Here is a 13,542-nt window from a genome sequence, read left to right on the forward strand (position 1 = left end):
CCCGCGCCCCCCCGCTCCACTCCCCGCTGATGTTAACTGTCTGTATTATTATTTATTGTTATCAGGGGATTTGGTTTGATCAATGAAGTGTATATGCGTCTGACGGACATTCGGGGAGGAAATGCTTGCAGAATGAGTAACATGTCTGCAGCGGAGGGTGTGTGTGAGGGAGAGAGGGAGCATCGGTACTAGAAACATTGACTGATGAGTTCATTTTAAAATCCAAGGGCATATAGCTGGTAAATTAGCACATATTGCAAATATAGTCTGGTGCGAGAGGCAGCAGCGCTGCCATTGAGCGCAGGGGTGGGTGTGGAGGGGAAGGGGGGGTCGAGGAGAGGAGGTTGTCAGCTCTAAAGTCATCACGGGCATGAGCCAGGCAGTCTGCCTGCCTCACTGCAGACGTGGGGCGTGCGATTTCCACGGGCGGCTGCGGCGTGGCGGAGGGGGGGAGCGGGGGGCACCCGCGAGAGCCAGCGCTGGATTTTATTGTTTTAAAATCCACAGCCAGCCGGAGGGATGCGAGGCGAAGGGCTGCAGCCCCTCCGCTCCCCCTCTCTGCTCCCCCTTCAGCCCCCTGCACCCCCTTAGGAAGGCGGAGGGGGGGCGGCTGCCCGGAGGGTCCCGGGGCTGGTACCCGGCGGGGATGCGGCGGGGCCGGGGATGCGGCGGGGATGCTCCGGCGGGTTCCTCCCGGCAGCTTAAGAGATTATTGGGAAGGGTGACCGGCAATGGTGTGTGTGTGAGTGCGCGAGTGTGTGCGGGGCTGGCGGAGGGGGGAGACGGGTCCTTATTCTGTTAAAGATTTAAGTAGGCATGCAAGGAATCTCTAGGATAGTTGGCAAAGGGCGAGGTTGGGGAGGGGGGGAAGGATCCAAAAGAGTCTGTAACCAGACACTGAAGCTTTCCAGGAGTGAGAGTGTGTGAGAGAGAAGGAGACAGAGCGAGAGGAAGAGAGGGGGCAGTGTGGTCTAGTACATTTTCATCTGGTCGTTGATTTGAGCCTGATGCTTGCTGTCCCTCAACAGCCTCCCTTGCCTGGATTTTTTCTTTCCCCCTCTCCTCTCCTTTCCCTTCTAATTCATCGAAGCCTAGGGGAGCCAGGAAAGATTAAATGTGCTTTCGAAAAGGCAGCCACTTCATGCAGCTATGTCTGCTTCCCCCCACACCCCCCAGCTACCCCCCCACTCCCCCTTTTTGAAATAAAAAAAAAAAAAAAAGAGAGAGGGGGAGACAGAGAGGGGGAGAAGGAAGGAGGAGGAAGAGGAGGACTATAGTTTAATGATGTCGGGACTGGCTGATCCAGAAGGAGGAAAAAAAAAAAAAAAAAGGAAAAAAAAAATATTTGAGCTCCTGGACGAGGAAGGACTTTGGTGAATGGGCTCAGACTCCTGAGGTGAGAAAAGGACGGAGTGAATGATGATGATGATGATGATGGTTCCGTAATGGTGCCTGTTACCGCTGCCCCCGGCCGGGCGGCGGCGGGGCCGGGGCCGGGGGGGACCTGCCTTCGGCAGCGCCGGATATTTTGCATTTTTAACCTCGGGCCCTCCGGAACGTTTCGGCTTCTCCCCGCTTATGCCGCTGGGCCTAAAGCGGTTCCAGAGCTGGGTGGAGGGTGCGGATCCGTATTATTTATTTGGGCGGGGGGGGGGGGGGGGTGGGGGGGAAAGAGGGAGGAAAGGGAGGGAGGGAAGGGGGAGAAGAGCGGAGGGAAGGAGGTGGCAAGCTGGGGACGAAATCCTGCTCTGGGTTATGGCCGGCGTAAATTTCCATTGGCTGGGGGTGCACAAGGTGCTCGGCGAGAGGAGTCGGTGCAGGATGGAGTCCCTTTGTGTGTGTGCGGTGTGTGCTGTGTGTGCGCGGGGCTCGCACCCTCCTCTCCCGGGCGAGCGGCTTTTTCTCCAGGTTTTCCTTTGAAGCCCCGGCCGGCGGCTGGCAGGGGAGGGCGGCCGGGGCTGCGGCGCTGCTGCCCGCGCCCTTCCTCCCTCCTCCTCCTCCTCCACCTCCTCCTCCTCCTCCTCCTCCTCCTCCCCGCTGACAGTCTGGGGCTCGCTCCGGCACCGGGCTGGCCCCGGCTCCCGCAGCCCCCCAGCCCCGTCTCTTCATCATAATAATAATAACAACAGCAGCAGCGGCGGCAGCGGCATTGCCGGGGAGCGCGGAGGGCGGCAGGCGAGAGGAGCTGCGGAGGAATTCGGTTCCTTTTCCTTTCCTCTCCCCACCCCCCCAACCAACCCCCCCACCTCCTTTTTTTTTTTTTTTCTTTTCCCTTTTCCTTGATACACCCCCTATTTATTTTATTTTTTTTTAAAAAAAAAAAACTCCCCCTCCCCCCGCCAAAAAAAAAAAAAAAAAAAAAAGGAAAAAAAAAAAGAGAGAGAGAGAGAGATGTTTTAAAAATGCAAGCGGCTTGCCCAGCTGCACACACCCGCCCTCCCTCGGCCGCCTCCCTCCCCCGGCTGCGCACACACCGCACGCTCGCAGCCGCTCGGGTGTCAAACCCCGCCGGGCACCCAGCCTGCAGCGGGCACTGCCCCGGCCCCCCCGGCCGCTCCCAGCGCCGCCGATCGGAGCCTCCCCCGCTTCCAAATGGTGAGTTTCTACCTGGTTTTGTGGCGACTCGGGGTTTTTCTCCATCCCCGGGGCTGGCGGAGGGGGCGGGGAGGCAGCGCCTTGCTGCTGCTGCTGCACGCTTTGTGCCAGGGGCCGGGAGCGAGCTGCAGATTCCTGCTCTTATTTCTGCATTCCTTCTCGTTGAAACAATGAAAATAATTCCGTCACTGCCCCAAACTTCCTCTTCGTTATTTAAATGCGGAGACTTTTCGTGTATTTGTCGCAAGCGACCTTGTTGGGAGCTGTAAGGAACCTGCCGCGCCATGTCATATTTTTTTTTTTGTATAAACGATTAAAAATGGAATGTATTCTCTCAACAGAGGGTCCTTAGAGAAGCTCTTTCCTTCCACCTGTGTGTCCTGTTTTGTAATCTTGAGCCATGAATTGAACTTGCCTGCTATTCTTTTCCTCTTTCTCCTTTTGATCTTTTTTTATGATTATTATTTTTTGATCCCCGTTGGTTTCGGTATTTTTATTTTAATTTTTTTTGTATTTTTTTTTTTTTTTTGGTACAAGGACTAGTTTGTTGCACCCCTCTCAATCCCTGAGACCCTAACTTGTGATGTTTAGCTTTTAAATCCACGGGTTAGGCTCTTGGGAGCTGTGAGTTGTGCTTTGACATCTTTATTTTATTTTAGAAATATATCCTCTCTCTATGTGTATATGTGTGAGCGCGGGTGTGTATATTTAGAGCCGTATACACACACATACAATAGTGTTTAGAGACCTTTTAAGGGAAAAATAAGTCTATTTCTCCTCCTTAAGCTCCATCGGTTGATGTAGGGCGGTGGTTATGGCCATTTTCTGTATAAAAATCAAATTAAAATTAGCGTTCGTACCGCAGCGATTTTTATATAATTTTTTCCCCCCTAATTTTTTTTTTTCTTTTTTAATGTGTGTGTGTATATTCAGGAGATAATTTTCCAGCTGATCCAGATATGGGGGTGTATGTGTGTACACACATTATTATATATGCGTGTGTAGATAAGATATACATGATAGGGATGCATGCAAATCCAGTTATTGAGGTGTGCGTGGCGATCCACAGATGTATGAACTAACAGAGGTAAATAAAACTATAAATACAGATATTTCCATATGGAGGAATATTAATATCACGCCTGTGGTAAAAGAGGGAGATTTTTTATTTTTTTTTTTTTTTTATTTGCTGCAGGCCACTGCATAGAGCATCTCAATTTGATTTTTATTTTTATTTTTCGCCTTCCCCCCTCCCTTCTTGAGAGCAACACAGAGTACCCTGAGAGCGTAACAGTAACAGCTCGGTACATTGGTGCTTGACCTCAGCTGAAATCCCAGCATGCCTCATGCTTCCAAGTTTAAAACTGAACGATTAATCTTGGAAATGTGCTCTATGGACACACCAAAAAGGAAAAAAAAACCAAAGAAAAAAAAAAAAAAGGAAAAAAAAAGGATAAAAAAAAATTACAAAAAGAAGGAGAGAGGAAAAAAAAATATACAAATAAAAAGCCAGGAGACGGGTTGGATTTTATAGGTTGGAAAAATAAACTGCAGAATAAAATGGTTGCATGTATTAATGGTTGGAAAGTAAAAAGAAATGCTGAAGTTTTCTGTGAGTCCTTTTCTAGAACTTCCAGCTTTGCTGCTTTTCCGGGCAATATGATATGTAAATGATGAATCAGAAATGTTCGAAATGTTTCCTGCTGCTGCTGTTTTTCCTTTATTAGATTTTTTTATGTTGCTGTAAAATTAATTATGGTTGGAACTGTATTTCTTATCTCTGTTCTGCAAGGCAATTTATAATGAAGTTACTGTACCTTGTTATGGCACCGAATTACTGTTTGATATTTGAATGCAAATGCTTGAACTTAAAACGATGCACCAAAAATTAATTGACGGTGTAACATTTTGGTATTTAAGAGCTTTAGGATACGTTTGCTGGTTCCTGTTGTTTAACAGTTATTGAACTGGAAAAGGTTTCTTGTTCGATTTTGATTTTGATTTTTTTTTAAATTAATTTTAGCTGCTTTTTCTTGCCACTGTAATTCCACCGAACGTTTTACCTCCGCGGGGGGAAGGGGGGGGGGGGGGGGAGGAAAAAAAAAAAATGCCAAGGAAGCCTTGTCCTTCTGAATTTCTATATTATTCCAAACGTTCTTTAATTCCAAAACGAGCCGCATTTATTTTCTGTTACCTGCCTGGCTTCGTAAATCCGGAGCGCTGGAGCCCCGCAAAAAGTAGTTTTTTTCAGGGGTGCTTCCCCAAGCTTTTAACCCCAATTTCGCCCCTCTCCGCGGGCAGGGAAGGGGCGAGCGCTTTGTCCGCGATGCTGGGATGGGTCCGGGATGGGTCCCCCCAAGAACCCCGCGGGTCCCTGCGCACCCCGCGCTGCTCGGGGGGCTCGGGGAGCCCCGGCCCCGCTGTCCCCTCCCCGGGGGTCGCTATTGTGTCCGCGCTGCGGGGCGGGGGTTGCGCGGGGCTGCGGCAAAAACAATGGGCGGGGAGGGGATGGATGCGAGCGGGGGGAAAGGGGGAGGACGGAGCGGCGCAGGCTCCGCGCCCCTGCGCGCACCGGGAGCCGCTTCCAGCGCTCCCCATCCCGCATCCATCCGCTGCGAAGGGAAACAGCGCGGCCACAAAAAACAGCGCAGGGCGGCGAAATGGGAAAAGCTGCAGCCAGGCTGGGTTTTCCAGCGGGAAAGGAGAGGAGGAAAAGAGGGAATAGCGGCTGGAATAGAGCGAGTGCCCCCCATACACACACACACACACCCTTTTCCCTTCCCTGCATTCCCACTCCACAATTCCAGGCAGGTTCAGGGAGGATTCTCGGCCACGTTCGTGCCCGGGAGCTGCAGAAATGTCAGCGCTGGTAAAAGTCGGTCCCTTTAGAAATATCCAGCAGGAATCGTTTCTTTTCCAGCACACAGAACTCGGTGCAGAACGATTCCTGCAGCGATTTTTTACCTTCAGCAGACAAAAGGAGGGATATTGCGGTTGGGGTTTATTTTTTTGCCTTATTCCTACGGCTCCAAGGCTTTCTTCTCTTAGTGTTACAGACTTCTTCCAATAATAATTTCATGCGTTTCCATGATTTTATGTTTTCATTAGGAAAAAAAACAAATCTGTGGACGAAAAGACGGGTTTTTTTCTCTTACAAGGAAAATGGAAGAGAAAATAAATATTAGCCATTCATTTAATCATTTAATTAATAAGTAAAGCTTAATAAGGATTGAAGAAATTTTTATTAGCGCTAAAATAAAAACCACCAGGTTGGAACAAGTTTCAAGTATATCTAATACGCTGCCAATGTGTTTAATATAACCCATTGCTAAATATTCTGTGCAATATGTGATGCAAATAATTAAAAAGGCGAAAGATAAGAAAATGAGGCAGGAGATTTTATTTTTTAATATAGTTTTTTTTAAAAAAAAAAGCCAAAAATATGGTAAATTTTGCAAAACTCTGATGTCTGGGATTTCTGTCTGAGCAGCAACTGTAGCTTTGAGCTCGGTGACTTTGACCTCGTTGTGGCCGAGTTGGAACTTGCTCTCCCAAGTTGAAAGGCACAGGGTTTGGTGGCAGGAAAAGGTAAAAATAAAAGGTCTGAGGCATTCTGCAGTTTTCCATTGTTGCTCTTTTATTTCCAGGGGTTTAACAGGACCTAAAGTTGCACAGAGCTGCAGCTTAAAAAAAAAAAAAAAAAAAAAAAAGAAAAAAAAAGAGAATACTTTTACTGCCTTTCTTCCCTGAATCATTTCCAAGGTACTTAAGGATTTATTGGGCCAGATAGCAAATTGCAGTTGAGATGCTGTGTAGTGGCTAGTGCTGATTAGATGATTGATTAATTCCTGATCGATTTCTAATTCCGAACTTAAATCACATTATAAATGCTCGATATTAAAATGCAGTTTATGCCGAAATCTGATTGCAAGCTCTTGACAAAGTCGGTCAAAATGCCAGTTGGAAATACAACAATATTCCAATTTTTTGTTGGATTTGTTAACCCTTTAATTCCTCTGTAAGGAAGTGCTTGGCCATACCTCAGTCCTTCAGAGCAATGAAATGCTCATTCATAGGAGCTTTGTGCACAATCCCTGGAATAACAGGAGACACTGAAATTCCAAATTCCCAGAGGATTGATTCCACCTTAATCTGCGCCTCCGACCATTGCCAAACCATTTTGATTTTATTTATTTTTTTTTTTTTTTCCTTTTTCCACCCTAAATTTTGCTCCCTTCTCCCTGAGCAAGGAGGGGGGGAAGGCAGGCAGGGTTGAGGAGTTCAAGGCGTGGGTTTCCCAAAGGTACAATTCCAGTTCTGCACGAGGCTGGAGCTCGCCGTGCTCGGGGAGAGGAGCCTCGGTGCCAACTGTGCCGCATTCCTGCTGCCCTGCCTTTTTCCCAGGGCTCCCAAGGAAAGAGCATCCCAGTTCTTCCTCACTCTTGGGAACACACACATTGTTTCAATAATCCAGGCAATAAATGCTAATTAGTAATGCTTAAGGACCCTACCAGTCAGAGTAATTATCATAATTTACCTCTTCCTTGGTTAAAAAAAAAAAACAACAGCATTCCATGCCGATTTTAATTTTTTATTTTCCCCCCCAAATGGTGTTTTCTCCCCTTTTTCCCCTCTGGAAGGAATTCCTGGTTGGATTAGCAATAAATATTATTTATTAGAAATATTATATAAATAATACAGCTTTGAGACACTCTTTGTGTATGGCACAGGGAGATGGAGCTGAGCATGTGTAAAGACTTTTCCCACACGTAAAAATCCCTTTAAAACCTGAGATTTTTTCCTTGGCCTCCCCTCTCCGCTCTCCCCTCCTTCCCCAGCACCACCAAAAACCACTTGCAGCGGGAGAACAAAGGAAATCAGGAACTCTAAAGGCATCATTAAGTATGAAGAGCAACAGCAAGACAGAGCGTGATACGACAACATATTTTATGGCACAAAAGTAGAGATAATTAAATAATTCAGTGGTATTCTTAGCTAATTAGCACAAAGATCTTTCAGAAGCCATCAAGAAAATGGATCTCATCAAACCTAATAATACTCTGGGCTTCCCGAAGATCCTGTGTTTTCCAGCTGCTTCCCCACCTGATACTGTAACGCCAAAGGTTGCACAATTTCATTGGGCTCTTCCTCAAGATAATATTTTCCATGGAAGGGGATCAGGTATTTAGAGGAAATGAATATGCTTAGCTGGAATTTTCGATATGAGTCAATCCAGAGGAAAAGATGGCAGCTCCAGAAAAGGCAGATCTGTTAGGAGGGATCCATTTAAAGGATTAAATTATCAGCCAGGAGCCTCTCTGGGGTGGGTTGGGATGGGGCTGACTCGTTGGCATTTGGAGCTGGTGGATGAGTGCTGGAGTCCAAGATCTTTTTATAGAGTTAATTTGGGGTCCTGCATTGGCTGATTTCAGCTTTTTGGGGAGCACTGAGAAATGTGTGGCCAAGCCCAGAGGAGGTTTGGGACCTCTGGTTTAACCTGGGCTCTCATTCCAAGGCCAAAACCGAACTGGGAGGAGCTCCATCATCATCTGTGGAGCTGTTTTAGGTCGTCAGTAGGATGGCTGCGACTCTCATGCCGTGCCAATGTATTTTTCCTTGGGATTCCTGAGTTTTTTTACCTGGAATCATTTACCTGCTGATGTTCCTGAGCTCAGTCCAGGTTGGCAATCCACAGATCCTATCCACTGACAGGGACCTGCAGGGCATTGCTGCTGGAAAACTCAGTGAGGCACGTTCTCAGTAATTAGATGCATCAAATATTGCTCAGAATATCTTGCTGTGTTATTCAGAATATCTCATTACGCTCCTTTGATCTGAATACATCCCCAAGTTCACGAGAGGCATTTGCAAACTCATTCACCGCCTCTGTGTTTGATATATTTGGGGTTCCTTTTCCCTCTGCCAAACAAAGGAATGCCTGAAAATTTGACTTTGGCAGCCAGTTAAAATTCTCCTGCTTTAAATAATGGAAGGGGATGCTCATCAGTCTTGGATTCAGCAATAATTCTGGTTTTAACCCTGGGCCCAGACTGAACTTTACTCCTGTGTTACAATTTTGGTGCTTTCGACCCCATGGATGTCCAACAAGTCATGCAGTGGGGTGAGATCTTACAGTTTGTGATTATTGTTATGCATGGAGGGGAAGAGCCTCCAGGTTCCCCCTGAAATTGTCCCTAGAACATGGAAACAGATTTTTCCCTGCCCAAAAAGAGGTGGAGACTCATTTATACAAGGTAAAAGGAAGGAATAGGAGGAAGAAATGCACCCAAAAGTGCTTTGCCCAAGGAAGCCAAGCACATCACGATATTTCTGTCTCCTGGTTTACAGGGTTCTGCTGCTCTTTAAGCACAAATTCTTCCTCTCTGGAGCTTTTCTGGTTGGGAATGAGGTTCTGACCCTCTGGTGTACCCCCACATGTAACAATGAAATCCATGGTACTTCTGTCAACAAGTCATGCATTTTTTCCCTTCTGTTTTTCTGTTGTTCACCCAATGCTCTGGCACTGTATTTGAATCTATGAGGGCACTCCAACCAATTAAAATATATATGTATATATATATATATAATTTCCAGGATGAAAGAGGAATCTCTGCTTTCCGTGGTGAGCCTGCTTGCAATTGTTTTTATTTAACAGCTCTTCCCACACTGCAGTCAATGAATCTCTAATCTCCTGGACTGAAATGTCTGACACTTCCAGAATCATTTATTTGCTGCCTCGACTCGCAGAGCTCCACCTACAGCAGTGTCTCAGCAGTGGGCTGGTGGTGTATCTGATGGAAATGTCTGTTCTCTCGGGGGCTGGGAGGGATGGGAGGATGAGCACGGGCTCTGCTGTGCCTCTCACACCACCCTTCAAGCAGCAGGGCTGGAGGATCTGAGGGACAAGGAGTGGATGAGCTCTGGTTGAGTTTATTCCATGTCTGCTCCTGCCAAACACCAACACTGACCAAAGCCTGGTTCTCTTTGCTGTTGCATCCCTGTGGAAGGTGGACAAAAGGGCAAAGAGGAGAAGCTCAGCTCCTGAGAGAAGTCTCCAAACTGCTCCCTCTGGCTGCTCCAAGAAGCTGAACTTTCCCTGGAAGCTGTGGCTGGTGCTCCCAGGCCATTACACACTTCTCACTTGACTGCCCTGCTGGTGGCTTCACTTTTAGGATGAATTATGCAAGAAATGCTGTGAAGCATCAGAAATGCTGAGGATTGAGAAGAGTCCTCTCGGTGCATGAACTTATTTGTGGATAAAGTCACACTCACCTGGATTCCAGCTCCTCCAGAAAAGGACACGAGGTGTGGAAAGGATCACAAATTAATCAGTGGACTTTGGTTTTGCTTTGGTGTGCTTGTATCATGTCTGAACATGCAAAGAACTTGGTTTTCCATAAGGAATCCAGTAAATGGCACCTCTGTAAATCAGTTACCTGAAATGTGTTTGTCTCATTTGCTCACCCCTTTCTCCCCTTCCCACCAGGGCTTTCAGAGCACCTCCTTCCCTGGATGGAGTGCTTGGGGCTGGGTTCCTCCTGGGGTTTGGATTCCAGCTTGGGAAGAGGGTTGGTGGGCTCGTGGAGCACCTCACACACAAAATTTGCCTTTCCATTGAGTTGTGTTTTCACTCCACCAATGTCTGCCTGTTGCATCTCACTGCTGAGGGCTCAAATAGGAGAAAAAGAACCCTGAAATCAGTATTTTCCTCTCCCCTGTTTGATGGGTAATTCAGAAATAACAGCACAGCTTTGGTGTCATTCCTGTTCTCCTTCATCCCCCTTTGCTCTTTTTCACATGGCCTGACCTTCTGTGTGTAGTTTTGGGGGTTAATGTGGATTTTGGAAGATGCTGCAGCAAAATTGGAGCAGCAGGGAAGCCCTGGTTTTGAATTAGTGGTGTCCTTGCTGTCATTACATCAGCATCCAATTCCTTTTGGGAAATATGAACAGACAACTTAAAAATAGTGATCAAAACCCAGTAGAAACACAACATTTGGGTTTAATTGCTAAAAGTATTCAACAAGGAGCTCAAGTCCCCATATTCCTCAGGCAGCCAAATGCTCCTTGTCCTTACACTCATGGCACACAGGCTGGCATTGCAAAGGCAAATAAAACTGCTGGATCCTATTTTAGGATATTTTAGGAAGGATTTTCCCCAGATTCCAGCCCGCCAAAACACAACCTCTGTCTGTTGTATGGAGGACTCGGTGCTGGTGTGAATTCCCTGGGGGATGAGGGGCAAGAGGAGACTCCAGTGGTAAAACCAAAGCTTCCAGCAGTTCCTTCTCCTGAGGGATCTCTCCCAGTCCGGCCGTGCCACTGCAGTGGGACAGTGGGGGAGGTGTTTCCACATTTATCTTTACAGCTGAGATATGAAACCCAAGGTCTCCTCTGCTGTTCAGGGACAGATGTCGAGGGAGAAGTTTCGTTCCTTTGGCACGTGCTGTGTGAAACCTTCCCCTTTTTCCATTTTTTTTTTTTTTAAAAAAGAGAAATCCCTTTTTTTTTTTTGTTTCAATACCCCAAAAAGAGACAACAATGCTGTCAGAGCTATCTCCTCATCTCAGAAATAGAGAAAAGACAAAATATTCTGGGAATTGTTTGATCCTCTGCAGGTTGGAGTGGATGAGGCTGCTGGAAAACAACACAGTGCTCTAAAACATATGGAGAAATATCTAAGTGTTTTTATTCACATGTGATGGCACCTCATTATTTAATAATGCAGCCCTTCTACAGCAACTTCATCTGTGGAGCTCCAGCCACTTTCTGCAGAGGTCTGAATTAACTCTCACAAGTCCCTTTGTGAGGTGGGTATGGAGATGTTCCTGATCCTGATTCACACAGGAAGAGAATCACATCCCTCATTTTTGCCATTTTGAACCTCTTTTCCTCACTTTGATTTTCCACATAACATGGAATAAAATTATTGATTTTCAACCCAGCTGTTGGAAATATTTATCAAGCACAATAGTATAAAATATAATCCGGTTTAATGGGTTCTTTTGTTTCTTGGGTTTTTTTTTTAATCTATTTTTTTCCTCCTGGATAGGGGAGGGGAGACTGGCTTTCCATGCTGAGGGTTTGCTTTGCAGAAGGCCAGGGATATGTTATTTTTGTGGGGTGAGGAAGTGCTGAGCACCTCTGAAAACCAACCCAAAGCTAAAAGCACTGATTAGAAAGTTTGGCTTAAGCATTTTGCCTGAGATGGCAGGGCTGATAATTGGATTTCAGCTTGCTGAGACCCAGTCCATTACTGCAGCTATAAATCACAAATCACCGTGCTGCAATCACTCCTCTAATGCACCCTCACTTTTAAAATGTTTCCTTTACAACCTTTTCCATCTGTGCCCGTGAAGACACCTCCAGTGTAGGTAATGTAGCAGTGGGGGGGATAAAGCTGTGCCTTCAGCAGCTCTGAGGGCACTGAGAGTTGTTGACTCCCACCCTCCAAGCAGTTTTTGGATGTTTGGAGCTGAGTGTGCTGCATTTGGCAGCTTGCACAGCTTTTAGGGAAGATTTTCCCCTGTTAACCCATGTTAGCCAGAAGAAAAGTCACACAGAAAAACTGCACAGACAAATCTTGGCTTAATTGAGGCTTCTTGAGATGCTCAGCTTGTTCTGGCTTTAAGATTCAAAAGCTGCAAAAGTCCTGCTTTCTAATTTATTTATTTATTATAAAATAGATCATGATAAACCCCTCACTGCACTAATTTTCCTCTGTCATGAAATTCTGCCTCACACACAGCCAGGCCTCACTGTGGATAAACACAACAGCAGTGAGGTGAGTCTGGGGGTATCAGGATCAGGGAATTCCCTGGAATAAAGCACAGGGTTTGCCATGGGAAGCACCGACACTTTTGGGATCCCTGCTTCTCCACCACTGACTGCAGAATTTCCTTCATGTACTTTTATATTTAATGTAAATCTTGCCAGGAGGCCCAGGACAGCCCAGCCCAGGGGGTTTGGAAGCTGCAGCTGGGGGATTACCCAGGAGGGCTATTCCATGAGGGAATTTCTGATCTTGAGAGCAGCCTGCCCCTATTTTTACACACATGGGCCAGAATATCCTTCCACATCCTTTCCTTTCAGCTTTTTCCTGCTTGCTGCTAAAACAAAAGACAAAGGTAACAGCTCTCTGGTGACTGCCCCCCTCCCAATTAACAATACCTAAGCAATTAATCCCTGAAATCCTCAGCACTGGTGCTGCCCCCATGTTTCTTCTATAAACCCAAACATTTTCACTGCCAGAGGAGACGCAGAAATAGAGATGTTTAAAAGAATGAGCACTTAAACCTGCTCTTTTCTGTTTTTAAATGAATCTGAGTTTTGGCTTTTTCTCTGTATCTGCTGCCTTCAGAGCCTTTCTTTGTTCCTAAGAGCCGGACTTGGATGGATTCAAAACCCACACATGCACTGGAAGGAATTCTTTCCTAAGCTGACCCTAATGTCATTGTCAAAATTGCACCAGGCATCATTTTGACCCAGGGACAGTAAGATCAGATGTTAAAACACTGAACCAAGAGCTCAGCAGCAGGAGGTCTCGTTCCTGCTGGGATCACTCCAGCCAGCCCTCCTAGACATATTTTATCCATATCAAGAGGAAGTTTGGAACTAGATTTAACCTGTTTCCCAGAAGCTGCTGATGCTTTCATGTAAAATGAAGAGTTTGCTGTCAAGACAGGAACAAATTTTGGGAGCCAACAGGGCCCTTTCCCTGATTTGTGTCCCGAAGAGCTGAACCAGTTCGGGATGGCCAGAATCATTAATGCTGTCCTTCAAAATACACATCTCGAATTCCCTTCCTACCTAAACAAGCCCTCAGCCCCTGCCCCGAGCTTAGGAACACAAGAAAAGGAGAATTAGGCCACACCTGAGCACTCAGTGCTCCTAGAGTGACCCAGCTGAGTAAACCAAAGGGATTGCAACAAGCCTTTCATCTCCTAAT

General features: G+C 46.5%; 1 long non-coding RNA gene across 1 annotated transcript; it reads left to right on the top strand.

Annotated features, from left to right (window-relative positions):
- Positions 1-2,365: 2,365 nt before the first annotated feature.
- Positions 2,366-10,026, top strand: LOC131588302 (uncharacterized). The gene is made up of 2 exons (XR_009279551.1): positions 2,366-2,595; positions 9,251-10,026. It is a non-coding gene; the product is annotated as an uncharacterized LOC131588302 (long non-coding RNA).
- Positions 10,027-13,542: the final 3,516 nt, after the last annotated feature.

Source organism: Poecile atricapillus, chromosome 25 (assembly GCF_030490865.1).
Source record: "Poecile atricapillus isolate bPoeAtr1 chromosome 25, bPoeAtr1.hap1, whole genome shotgun sequence".
Lineage (NCBI taxonomy): Eukaryota > Metazoa > Chordata > Aves > Passeriformes > Paridae > Poecile > Poecile atricapillus.